Genomic DNA, 12,937 nt, shown 5'->3' with positions numbered 1-12,937 from the left:
ATGGTTCCTCCAAAATCGGTGGCAGAGACCTGGTGAAAAAAACCTGTGTTCTTCTACTCCCCCAGGTGTGCATTTTCCTCCAGGTCACCCCTGTCTCTCATCTGTGTTCCTAGGCTCTTTGCACCCCAGGTCCAGAGGCGCCCTCAGGCTGGCTCAGGTAATGGGGAGTGTTGAGCCCACCACGTCAGTGCAGGAGGTGAAGTATGTGAGCTGGGATACACCTGGGACTCCTTCCCTGCTGCAGCATCGCTCCTGAGAGCGCTGGCCTCTTGTGAATGTTCCACCTTCTCCTCGGCTTGGCCTCCCTCTCAGCCTCTCCTTCTATTGGTGGCTCCTTGCTCCTCTTTTCTTTATTAACCAGCCCCTCTTCATTCTGTTCATATTGTTTTCTTCCCCAAAATGTGGCTTCCTTATAACTTCAGCTTGCTGATGGCTTCTTGTAGCTTCTCATGTACTTCATGCGTCTCCTCTTTCTGCATCCAGCTTGGGGCCTGAGCTTGGAGTTTTCTTTTCTCAAGAAAAGTTTGCAAGAGTGAGAGCACCCACTGGCCCAGCTCATTCTGGCTTGGCTCGTCCATGGAGTGTCTATACCTGGATCTGGTCATGTGAGCAGGTGAGTGCGGGCCTGTGATAGAACACCCACGTCTCTGGAGACAGTGGGGCCTGTGCGACCGTTGGACACTGGGATTCCTCAACTTATTATTGCTTTTAAGCTAAATCCGTAACACTCTGGATCAATCTTTGTGATAGAAAGGAAAACTAGACAGCAAGCAATATTTTTCCAACCTCGCTGAAAAGGAAGCAAATGACAAGGTAGAAATATTGATTGCTTTATTCTCAATTCCTGGGGAATTTGGGATAAGGCTGATCTCTTCACTTTACTGGGCTTCATTCTAGTTCCAAGAATTCACCCATGTTCATCTGGTGGAAACTCAAAGTGTAGGTCTGTTGATCTTCTCCTGGGCACCCCAGGTCCTCTGTTGGAAGGGGCTGGAACCCTTCTCAGCACATGGCATCCTGGCACTCTCCTACTGTGTTGGCTCAGCTGAGGACACTGCAGTGAAACTCTCTGAACTCGGGTGAGGGAAATCTTGACCTACAAGTGACTACAAAGGGAGAGTGTGGTGGGAGTTTTGGTTTTCCTCATCTGTCTGTGGCTCGTTCCTGAGCCTCATGGTCACTTGAGGTTGTTTTTCTTTATCTGTGGGCATTGATTTTCCCCAGCATCTCCTACCCCTGAACTGCCATTTTGTTGTGGTTAAAGGCCCCTCTGTGCACCTGACACATCATTCTCCCACTGAGGGAATAACGAGCCAGTCTGCTGTGTTCTCCCTGCAGGGAGAACCTGTTATGGGCAGTGTGATGTGACAGGGGAGGAAAATTTATAGGGCATACATGGTCTTTTATTTCCTCTTACCTCCTGAACCTCTCCCCTCCATTCCCATTTCCTGCTGCATCTGAACTACTTGTGTTACTGGGTGCCTGCCATGTCACCTGCACGGCTGAGCTTTGCTCCTGAGTTCTGTCTGGGACACATTCTCATTCTGCTTGCCTTGTTCAGGCTTAGAGGTTGATTCCTTTGAGAAGCCTGCCCTGATTCTGCTCTCTCCAGGACAGGCCTGAATTCTCCACCACCCACACCTGTGCTCCTAAGGCACCCAGTAATTTTGCTCTTTGTTATCATCACTGCTCATTTCCTGAAGCGAGGACTCCTGGAGCGCAGGACACTCTGCATAGATGCGTGGAAAGTGCTCAATCCCTCCTTGAGAACGGCTGGGGGTGTGAGGGGAGTCGTTTCATTCATTCTGGATTTGGGGTGATATTATGCATTCTGGTAGGAATCTCTTATGGTGCTTCTTTAATGACAGCAGCCAATATTTCTGGAACAACTATTTATCCTCAGTGCCCCATTAAGTGCTTACATGTATCACAGGTTTTTTATCTCTATCACTCTTTTCAGCCAGTGAGGTAAATACTATTTGTAACTTCACAGGGTGAGAAATCTGGGCTTAGAGAGAGGAGGGGTACAGCCCAGACCACCCAACAGGGGCATGGCTGAGGCGGAGTGGGAACCTGGCCCCAGGCCTCTCCATCTGCAGGGATGTCTGCTGCCGTCAGGTCCCTGGAGCTCCTCTGCTCAGCTTAGGGGCCAGGGACCTACAGGAGACTTATGATGAAGCTCTTGGTGTTCTCTAAGACCCTTTGCTTTCCACTGATAACCTTGAAAATGTCTTCAGCTTTAAAAAACCCAAAACACCAGGTGTCCTGCCAACTGAGGCAAGTTGTAATTCTTGGGGTGCCCGAGTGGCTCAGTTGAGTGGCTGAGTGGCTAAATATCTGCCTTCGGCTCAGGTCACGATCCCAGGGTCCTGAGATTGAGCCCCGCATTGGGCTCCTTGCTCAGCGGGAGCTCCTTGCTCTTGCTCTGCTCCTCTGCCCCTTACCTTACTTGTGTTCTCTCACACTCACACACTCTCCCTCTCTCAAATAAATAAATAAATCTTTTTTAAAAAGTTGTAATTCTCAGTAATTTCCTCCCCCACCCCTGTTATTTTTTGTTGCCTTTTGTTGCCTCCTTACACAAGTAATAACAGAGTGTACTTTTCTTTCTCAGAGATTCAAATGAATTAGGAATCCACGGAGAAAACTAAAAAGCCTCTTCACCACTGGCCTCTCCTCACTGGGGATTCCATTTCTTTTTTCAGAAATAACAATTATTAACAGTTTGGAGTGGATCCTTCAAGTCCTTTTTCTGTGCATTCACACACATAGATGTGCCCATGGAGTAAAGTTCTCTTTTCCACAAAAGTGGCATGATGCTCTGTGCACAGTCTTGTCGCTTGAATTTTTTTTCCTGCTGGGCACTTTGTGTTGGGGGTCAGTCTCGCTCTATCTCAGAGCTCATAGGACTTACCATCTTTTAAGTCTTCCCTTAATGATGGAATGGTGGGGAGTCCCCAGAAAAATGGCAAATCACAGCTTGCTTCTTCTCTAAAAAAGTGTTTATTTTGCTTCAAAAATGCTCAAGAAGAGTGCCTGCTTCTTATTGGGCTTTACTGCTCCTTTCACACTCTCATACAATTGGTGCTGCTCACACTTTCTAGGATGTGGAATGCGGTCCACTTTGTTTTGGTAAAATTAGTGACTCACAATGTCTTCCCCCTTTCCTTTCCCCTCTGCAGCTGACAGAGGCCCAGTCTATTGTGCTCTTGGAAGCAGCACAGGATGTTGTTACACTTGGCTACCCAGTGGCACAAAGGTCTCCGAAATTAGGCCCAGCATTAGCTAAGCCCTTGTTCAGTCTTTGGATACTGACCATAGACTGGCACAGTGGGGTTGCTACCTGTGGAATCAGGGCTTACAGGTACATGGGTGTAGATGTGTGGTGTGTATGTGTGCTGTGTGTTGTGTGTGTGTGTGGTTTATGTGTATGTGTGGTATATATGCATGTGTGTGTGGTGTGTATATGTGTCATGTGTGTGTGCAATGTGTGGTGTGTGTCGTGTATATATGTGTATGTGGTGTGTGTAGACGCTGTGTATGTGTGTTGTGTATGTGTGGTATGTGTAGGTGTGTACATGTGAGTGATGTATATGTTCATGTGGTGTGTATACTTCACGTGGGGTGTGTGTGATGTTATGTGTATGTGTGTGTGTACATGTGTGAGGTGTGTGCGTGCGTGGATGTGGACACCCGCCCTTCCTCTGCAGTGGCATGCTCCTGTGGGGGTGCTCCAGGGAAAGGAGGTTACACAGGAGTGAAGCAGTAAAGGGCTGTTGCTCCAGGACTTGTTCCATTTCATCAATCTTTTAACAATTATTTCTAAGTCAAGAATGTACCAAGAAGTTAATGAATAAGTGTTTCCCCTTCTGTATAGAATATTCTGTAAGGATAACAACACCACCTAAGGAACCTGCAAATATAGAATCTCCTTGTGGGGAAAGCTTGAGAAAAATGTCCTGCTAAGAGGTGTTGCTATAGAGGAAACACAAGGGAGCATGTAGCTTGCAAATGGATTTTGGGGACTAATTTCATTCAAACCCATGACTTGGACGTTTGATTTCAAAGGCCTGTTGGTTGCACTGTTTTCTGTAATCAGAGAGATGTCCATTGATATAACCAGACCAATGTTGATCTTTTTTCTTAATTTGGTTCAGAGTTACAATTTTCTCTTCCATTAGCATCTAGAATTTTCCATTAGAAAATTTCCTTTCCACTGGTGTCCAGACATGTCCAGACACTTGTTCCATTAATATTTAGCGCCTGGAAGCCACAGCTGAGTCCTTGTGCACTGCTCACCATCTTGGGCTCTTAGGATCTAACTCTGAGATTGAATCCATTATGACACCACAGTGATCAATCTTTTCATTGAAAAACTATCAGGAATTGGAGTTTGGGATTATAGTCACACAAGTTTTAAACTTTCCTTCCTTGTCTCCCTCCTAACTTCAGGATACTGTTTCTTTTCCCCAAGAGTCTAAGTATTAAAAATGTTATGTATTGGGACGCCTGGTGGCTCAGTGGGTGAGCATCTGCCTTTGGCTCAGGGCGTGACCCAGGATCGAGTCCCACATAGGGCTCCCCGCAGGAACCTGATTCTCCCTCTGTGTGTCTCTACCTCTCTCTGTGTCTCTCATGGATAAATAAATAAAATCTTTAAAAAATAAATTAAATGTTATATATTGTTTTTTCATTTCTTGAAACACAGTTTTTCCTATTACATAAATAATTTACCTCATCGTTCTTACAAAAATTTTGAAACACATAATATAGAAGGTGAAAAGCCCTATCTCTTTCAGAGATGAGTTTGTTGTTCTTGGATGTTATCGACTTTAGTTTCAATTTTCTCAGAAAATGAAATTTGAAAATAACCCATAAAAATTACCGAGGTAAATTCTTGTATTGATTTAAATATTCATAACCCATAGTGCAAGTTTCCAGGGCGTGAGTTGCTTCTGAAACAATTACCAAGAGAAAAAATAGTGTACTGAGATTAATTTCAGTGACTCTCAGTAAAGAAGGACATAAGATTCCTTCCATCATGTAGTGAGGAAATCTGAATTCTTTATTCTAGTTCCCTTTTGGGCTGGTTACTGAATGACGAGAGACACCAGAGATCAGATGGAAGTGAAAGGAGCAGTGTCAGCTTCAGCTCTCAAATCTCAGGGCTTCTGGGAACAGCTTTAAATGCAGCCTCTGGGGGGAAGCTCCAGTGGTGGGGCAGACCCTAACCACTGCAGTTCAGCCCCCTTGGCAGAGGGTGCCTGGGGATCTCAGCCTGCACACCTAGGCACACAGCTGCCAGGCCCTGGCTGGGCCCTGCCTGGCGAGCGCCCTCCCACCCTGGAGCAGACGGGCTGCCTGCTGACTCTCTGCTACTATCCCCCAACTTGAAAGCCAGAGCTTCTGGCTGGGTGCCTCCAAGGCTCTCCTGGGGGAGAGACCTTCCCTCCTAGAGGGCCAGGAGCAGGGCCCCCCAGTACCTGCAGAGCCCCGGTCTCCTTTATCAGCTGAGGCAGAACCAGTCGACCTCACAACTGGGACCTGATAGCAATCTCGGTTCCTCCAGCCTGGCTTCGGGGCTGAGCAGGGTAGCTTTCTCCTCCCAGAGCGCCTGCATTTTTTGAGGATGGAGTGAATGTTTGTGTTTTCATGAGGCCATGCGAAAGGAATGTGAATATTAGAAAAGAGCCCTATTTGTTAAAATGATAATTGCTAGAATGCTCTGGAGCCTTCCATATTCGCTCTTCTATGGTGTCATGGAAGCCTGAGGAACAGGGCAACATCTGACCCCGATGACTTGGACTTGCCAAGGCCCTTCCAGATGATAGAAATTTGCTGTCATTTTGGTTATAATTTTCACTAATGACTTGGATTTCCCTTTGGTCACCAAATATTTCAAAGCAACTTATTTTTTTACAGCATCCAAGAGCCGACTGGCCCCGTGGCAGTTACCCAGGCAAACGACACAGAGTGAGCGTGTGAATAAAATAATAAATGAGTGTATAAACATGCATAATTTATTTGAATCAATATTCATGCCCTATTACACTGTGGGCCGGTTCAGATGTTTGAAAGCCAGGCCTGGCTGGCCCCCGCAGACACCCCCTGCAGGCATTCCCTCAGGAAGTGAGCTCACCTCCCCTCCTGCAAGAGCGTTTATAAAATGCTTGTGTTCCTCCTGTGCCAGCTCTGCAGGGTTGGGGTCAACTACGAGTTTCAATTATTCCTTAAAACTACTGAGAGAGTCCTTGGGAACGAGCTTGCCTTCCTGTGCCTTCAAACTGGTGTCCTCTCTGGCAGGTATAGTGTGGTGCCTGGGCTTTCCAGTGAGGCCAAGGGGGTGAAAGGCAATCTGTGAGGGCTTGGCCACTTGTCGTGCCCTCCCTGGCCCAAGCCAAGGGTTGGTGCTATGTTGTAGGGGAGATGCTCAGTGGATTCAAACATCTGCTTTTCTTGGCTTTAATAATCTGAAGGCGTCAGCCTCCATGAACTGAGATTGCCACACTGAACTGCATCATAGTCTGGTGGTCAAGTGTCAGGTCAGCACCCATCAAATCAGACGGACCTGGTTTGAATCCTGCCTCTGCATCTTACCAGCTGTGTGGCCGTGGGCTACTTACTCAACCTCTCTGTGCCTTAGATTTCCTGCCTGCAAAATGAGGACAACAGGAGGGCTTTCCCCAGCATATTGAAAAGAGCCTAGAAGAAGGCTGAACTGGTAAAAGAACAAATAGGAAGAAACTACCAGGGATCAGTGTGGTCCTGGCTCTACCTGGCCTCTGCCCGCAGACACCCAGAGGCTTACATTCTACCCCCTTCCTTCGTCATCCTGGCAATCTGTGTCTTCCCTCTATGGCAGTAACAGAGCAAAAACATCTCTCCAACACACGAGTGGGGATTGTGTCTTCAATGGCAGGCTGCTTTCTCTCGCTCGCCTACCACACTTTGAGACCCTCTCACTCTTTCATTCTACCTCTTGTGCCTTTAGGTCTCCCTGACCCCTCACCAGTGCTAAAGGAGTTCTTTCCCTAAATCTCGGGGTTCCTCAACTATGGCACATTTGACATTGAGGTCAGAGAAGTCTCTGCTGTGGGGCGGGGGTTGGGCTGTGTGCTCTAGGACACTTGGGATGCCTGACCTCTCTACACCACATGCTGGTAGCATGCTTGGCTCCAGCTGGGACAGCAAAAAATGTCTCCAGATATTGCAAACATCCCCTTGGGGAGGGAGAGACCAGAATCACTGGCCTAAAAGAATACAAAGTGCTTTTAGCGTTCTCCTAAACACAGACACTGGTGGCTACACGTGTCTGTGTGTGTGTGCAGGGGCCTGTACCACCAGAATAGCTCTCTAAGGCAATCCCAAACCAGGTGGTTGGAAATTCTCTTATTTCCCTTCCCTTCCTTCTTCCTACTCAACCCCATGTTCAAGGAAGCAGCATTCTGAAAACAGGTCAAGGACAAAGTAGAGTCCTAGAGACCATAAGAGATGGGACCACTGTGTGAGTGTGTATGTGTGGGAGCGTGGGCTTGAGTTGCAACTTTAGGAAGATTGAAGTGGCTATTTCTTTGTTCTCTTACTTCCCCTTCTTTCGTTCCTCTCAGTGTGGCTGGCAAGGTAAAACTCTGGAGAGAGCTTTGGCTTCCTGGAGGCCAGGCTGGGACTCCCAGGAGATGGGGTGTAGACTAGGCAGTGTGGATAGGCTCTTCCTTCACCTTGTCCTCCTGCCTGGAGCTGGTTCTGATGAGGAGACCACCATCAAGGTGCTGGACAGAGTGCTTTGCTTCCAGGAGGTTCCATAGCCTAGAGACGTGGCCCCTGGATCAGATGCTGCAGGATTGGAGCTGGGACGGGAGTTCCTGTGGAAGGGAACAGGAGAGCGCTTGTGGAGGGTGGTGGATGTGGAGGAGGACAAGGATGGGAAGCCTCCAGGCAGAGGAGCCGGGAGGTGCAGATATGGGGACTAGAGAGTAGAAAGTAGAAGCAGGGACTCAGGAGCCAAGAACAGCAACAAGTGCAACAAGTGGCTTCAAGAGTCCCCCTTGACGGATAGATCAGCCGTGAATTCGGCCTGGCAGGAGCAGGAGTCCCTTCTCACTGAGGGGTGCCCAGAGGGGTTCCTGTACATGCCCACTGCTTACGTCAGGGCTTCTCTAGCTGCAACCCGTGCACCTCCGGAGGCCCTCGGACATATTCTCTGCACTTTGCAAGCTTTCTGGGAATAAGCCTGGCTTTGAGACAAGTTGAACAATTAATGTATTCACATTCTAGATCATTTCAAACGACATAAATACTGTAGCCACTGGCTGCATGTACTATTGAGCACTTGAAATGTGGCTAATAGATACTGAGTTGTATTCTAAATATAAAACACATTTTGACATCTTAGTAAGAGAAAAATATGTAAAATATCTCATTAGTAAGTTTTTATACTTATCTGCTGAAATGATAACCTTTGGATATATTGAATTAAATAAAATATATTATGAAAATTAATTCTGCCCATCTCTATTTTCTTAATGTGGCTACTAGAAAATTTAAAAATTATGTATAGTTAGTATGGGGCTTGTATTATATTTCTATTGGATTATGCATTCTCAAAAAGGGATGATATTGTCCCTGAGGGGGCAGGAATTGATTCTTGGAGGAATATGGTGAAAAAAATTATAATCTTTTAAAATCTTTTATCTACATATAAAGCACAGATACACATATAGCATATAAATGAGATACACTGTATGTTTCTGATATTAAAATTTCATGGGAGTGGTTAGCAAAAAAAATGTGCAAAGAAGCTCTTGAATGGATAATAATGAAAAAATTGAGAAACACTGATCTAGACGAACATCTTATAACCCAAGAACTACTGTATACAGATAGGCCTGTGTCTCCATTTATGTTTGGGGTCATATTAGTGCCAAGCAGAACTATTTTAGTAATCTTGAGTTAATAGGCAAGAATTGAGGTAGTCTTATGCAATGCTGAATTTGTACTCAGTGAAGGAAAAATAATACCAAGGTATATCTTTCTTTAAAAAAATATTTTATTTATTTACTTGTGAGAGAGCAAGTGTGTGAGAGAGAGGACACAGAGGGAGAGAGAGAAGCAGAGTACCTGCTGAGCAGGGAACCCCATGCAGGGCTCGGTCCTAGGACCCCGCGATCAAGACCTGAGCCGAAAGCAGACACTTAACCAACTGAGCCACAAGGCACCCCCAATGTGTACCTTTCAAGGACACTTTCAAATCAATACCTTAAGGAAGAATGGGAAGGGGTAGGAATGAGCAGTCCCTTGGCTCCCTGGGGGGCCATACTCATAAGAGCATCCACAGTTCAATGTCCAGGGGACAACAGAATCCATCCATCACATCACATTGATTAGTGTTGCTACCTTGAATTCCATTATTTTTACAGACTTTTTTTTTTTTTGCATATAATTTGTTAATTTGTGTTGGATTCCTATAGCATCAAGCGTTCCAAACCCAGCAGAGAAAGAGAGGTGTGATTCACACCACTAAAATCCAACAAGTGTACGTAAATAAAGCAGGGATCAGACAGGTGATCCAAGTGCCAGCTCTGTATCTGATACAAAGTAGATCGGAGGTCATGGCATAGATGTGTTACGTGTCACCCCAGAATGAAACTTGGTCCCCTGGCCTAGACCGAGCTGGATAGCAGCACAGAAGCCTGGCAGCCAGCAGCCTGCAACCTGACCACGCAGGCACAGCCTGCCTCAGCTTGGGCAGCACCAGCATGCCCAGTTCCTCTCAGCCCATCAAAATGCTCCCCGGCCCCTGCCCAGGGAGGGACTCCGAATGCTAAGCTAAGAAGAGGTGTTCCTCCATGTGGAATCAGGAGGAGAGCGGAATACGTATTTCCCTCTCTCCGTCCCTCTGTCCCTGGTTTTGTGCTCGCTCTTATTCAGGTAATGTTAAAAAAAAAAAAAAAAAGAATCTAGGTTGGCATTTAGGTTTGTAAGACCTTTCTTAAAAAATTATTTATTTGTTTGTTTTAATTAATTAATTTTTTAAAAGATTTTATTTATTTATTTGAGAGAGAGAGAGAGAATAAGAGCACAAAGTGGTGGGGAGGGAGAAGCAGCCTGCCCACTGAGCAGGGAGCCAGGCAGGGGGCTTGATCCCAGGATCGTGAGATCATGACCTAAGGGGAAGGCAGACACTTAACAGACTGAGCCACACGGGCGACCCCCCCCTCCCCTTTTTTTTAAAGCATTTTTTCTGAGCCACTGACCTATCCCAGGGAACTCTGGCGGTACTTCCATCAGCGTGAAGACGCACTGGCTTACTTCTCTGTGGAGCAGCCGTGCCTGCCTTGCTCTCTCCATCCTGGCTGGTGGGGCTGCCTCTTCTCTCCACTTCTGTGATTTTCCACAGCTTCCCTTCCTCAAGCCTGCAACTGTAGAGCAGAGAGGAGGGCGTAGGGACATGCATACGTGGGTCAGGAATTGCCAGCTCACTTTTCAAATCTGGGTGTCACCACCTCCAAGTTGTGTGACTCTGGGCCAGTTGCTGAACCACTCCCTACCTCACTGTTCTCACCTGGAAAGTGAGCTGATGCCTGTCTGCCAAGCTGTTCCGTGGCTGCAGGGTGGTGCTACATTAACTCATTCAGTGTTCAAAACCCTTCCCTTTCCCTCCTTGGTTGAGTTTTTGGGCCTTTTCTAGTGCTGCATCTCTGCCATTTTCAACTCTTTGAATTAGCTTTACATAGTTATCAAACAGAGCAGTAGAAGGAAAGGTTGGTGAGATAAGCCAGGCTCCAGGATTATGCAATTTCAAAGTATAGTTTTCAAGAAGTTAAAGGACTCTTAAACACATACTGCGTGATTGCATAATCAAAGATTTATTTAAGTGTAAATGAGGGAACCAAGCAGATAGTAAAACAGCTTAGAGCGAGGATAGGAAAGACTGGCGAGGATAGGAAAGACTGGCGTATATAGTCAAAGAAAAAAATGCTGAAATCATGTTGCCAGGTTATCTGCGAAACTGGTTAATGTCCTTCAGCACTACAAAACTGCAACCTTTGGAGACATCGTTGCTCCTGGATAGAAACAATCTGCTTTTTTAGTGGACAAAAATAATTTTCAACTCTTCAACTTAATATCTCATGTTACAGAGTCTAAAGCCATAACCAGTAGTAAATACTGAGTCAAACAAAGATGACCAACTCTAGAAATCAGGTGACTCTCAGGTGGGCTGCTTAGATAATGCTCAGCTATGACATTGAAAGAATAGGAGTTATGATTTTGCTTTAAGTTCATGTTATGGATAATTTTTTAAAGAAGCATAAGTAAGATCTGATAGCAAAAAATGGATGGCAGAGAGGCTACCTATTCTGGATAAGGGTTGGCACGGAGCCTCCAGTTATAAATCTCAGTTATGCCTAATGAAAACTTTAAAAAAAAATGGAAAAAATGGGCAGCCTGGGTGGCTCAGTGGTTTAGTGCCACCTTCGGCCCAGGGCGTGATCCTGGAGACCTGGGATCGAGTCGGGCTCCCTGCATGGAGCCTGCTTCTCCCTCTGCCTGTGTCTCTGCCTCTCTCTGTGTGTGTGTGTGTGTGAGTCTCAAGAATAAATAAAATCTTTAAAAAAAAAATTAAAAAGAAAAAAACCCACTCAATTGCCATTTAAATTAAAGTCCCCTATTGGGTCCAGTGATTCTAACATAATTTTTTCTCTCACAAATTGTTTTCTACCATTCTGAACAGTGAGTGTCTTTGGATAGTAACAGCAGATTCAATCACACCCCACACTTGACAATGATGCGTTAGGACAATTCCTAACCACTAGAATCTCCTGGGTGTAGGATCTTGTCTTGAACCATATTTGAACCTTTTGGTATGAGAACCCTGCTGTTGGCTGACAAACCATAGCTTCCTGGTTTTCAGAAAAAAAGGCTCAAGAGAGGCGCCTTGGACTTCAAATGGCTATTACAAAACAACATTTTGATGAGTTAAGTGTAAATGAATCAGAAGCATATGGATTTAATTAGCTTCCAAACACAGCCATTTCAAAATTCGGGGAAGGAAAAAAGCATGCTTGTGTCAAAACACATATTGGGGTTTTCCTACTAAATTCAAAATGATGGAAAAACAGATGGAACCATCTGCCAAGCATTCAGGTTGTAGTCTCCACGTGTACTATCTTATCAGGGACCACAGAGCAATGGGAAATTTCTACCACAGAAATAGACAGCGTTTTGGCGTTGTGTTTGCCAGCCCGTTTGTGGCCTACAGTTAATTAAACCAGGCCTACGCATGGCTGCAAAGCATGCAACTTCCATGTTTTTGAAGAGGGTCCAGGGCACAATCCATATGGGACCATGTGTGTGGTCTTCTTTTACAGCTGAAAAACCCCCATATTATTCTCCTCATGCCCCTATAAGTTTTTCCATGTTACCCCTCAAGCTGGCCATGGAGGTGTCCAAGCGCTGAACACAAGCTACTCCTATGCCTGTTCTTGGTGAAACTGAGTGGTGTCAGGCAGAGAGTCAAGGAATATGCATGCGTTTTCACTTAAATGTGGAGCTGTTCTTTCTCCCCAATGAGAAAGGTGCTAAAAGTTTAAGGGTCACAAAGCTGCCTTCATGTTGAGTAAAAGGAGGGTCTTGGTGGTCTGAAATAGGACGTGCTTCAAGATGAAGTCAACAGAATGGAAACACAGGGGCAATTTTTTCCATAACTTTTCCAGAAATCATGTATCAGGTCTAAGCTCTTTTCTGCATTGAGGTTGTCCAGATTTACCTCCGAGTCGACAAATCAGAACACTGCCACACACTTGGTGAACAAAAGCCTCCAGAGTGCTTTGTTCAACAACCTTGTGAATGGGATGGAATCACCCCCATTTTACGCAGGAGGAAATTGAGCTAATGGAGATAAAGAGATCTGCTCAAGTTCTGTCAGGTGGGAAGGCAT

The 12,937-nt window shown here is 45.8% G+C and overlaps 1 long non-coding RNA gene across 1 annotated transcript; it reads right to left on the bottom strand.

Annotated features, from left to right (window-relative positions):
• Nucleotides 1-5,998: 5,998 nt before the first annotated feature.
• Nucleotides 5,999-10,448, bottom strand: LOC119866365. Its single transcript, XR_005353142.1, has 2 exons — nt 10,254-10,448; nt 5,999-7,862 (listed from the first exon to the last, which is right to left on the bottom strand). It is a non-coding gene; the product is annotated as an uncharacterized LOC119866365 (long non-coding RNA).
• Nucleotides 10,449-12,937: the final 2,489 nt, after the last annotated feature.

Source organism: Canis lupus, chromosome 1, assembly GCF_011100685.1.
Source record: "Canis lupus familiaris isolate Mischka breed German Shepherd chromosome 1, alternate assembly UU_Cfam_GSD_1.0, whole genome shotgun sequence".
NCBI lineage: Eukaryota > Metazoa > Chordata > Mammalia > Carnivora > Canidae > Canis > Canis lupus.
Note: the sequence above shows the minus strand (reverse complement) of the source record. Positions and strands in the feature narration are given on the sequence as shown.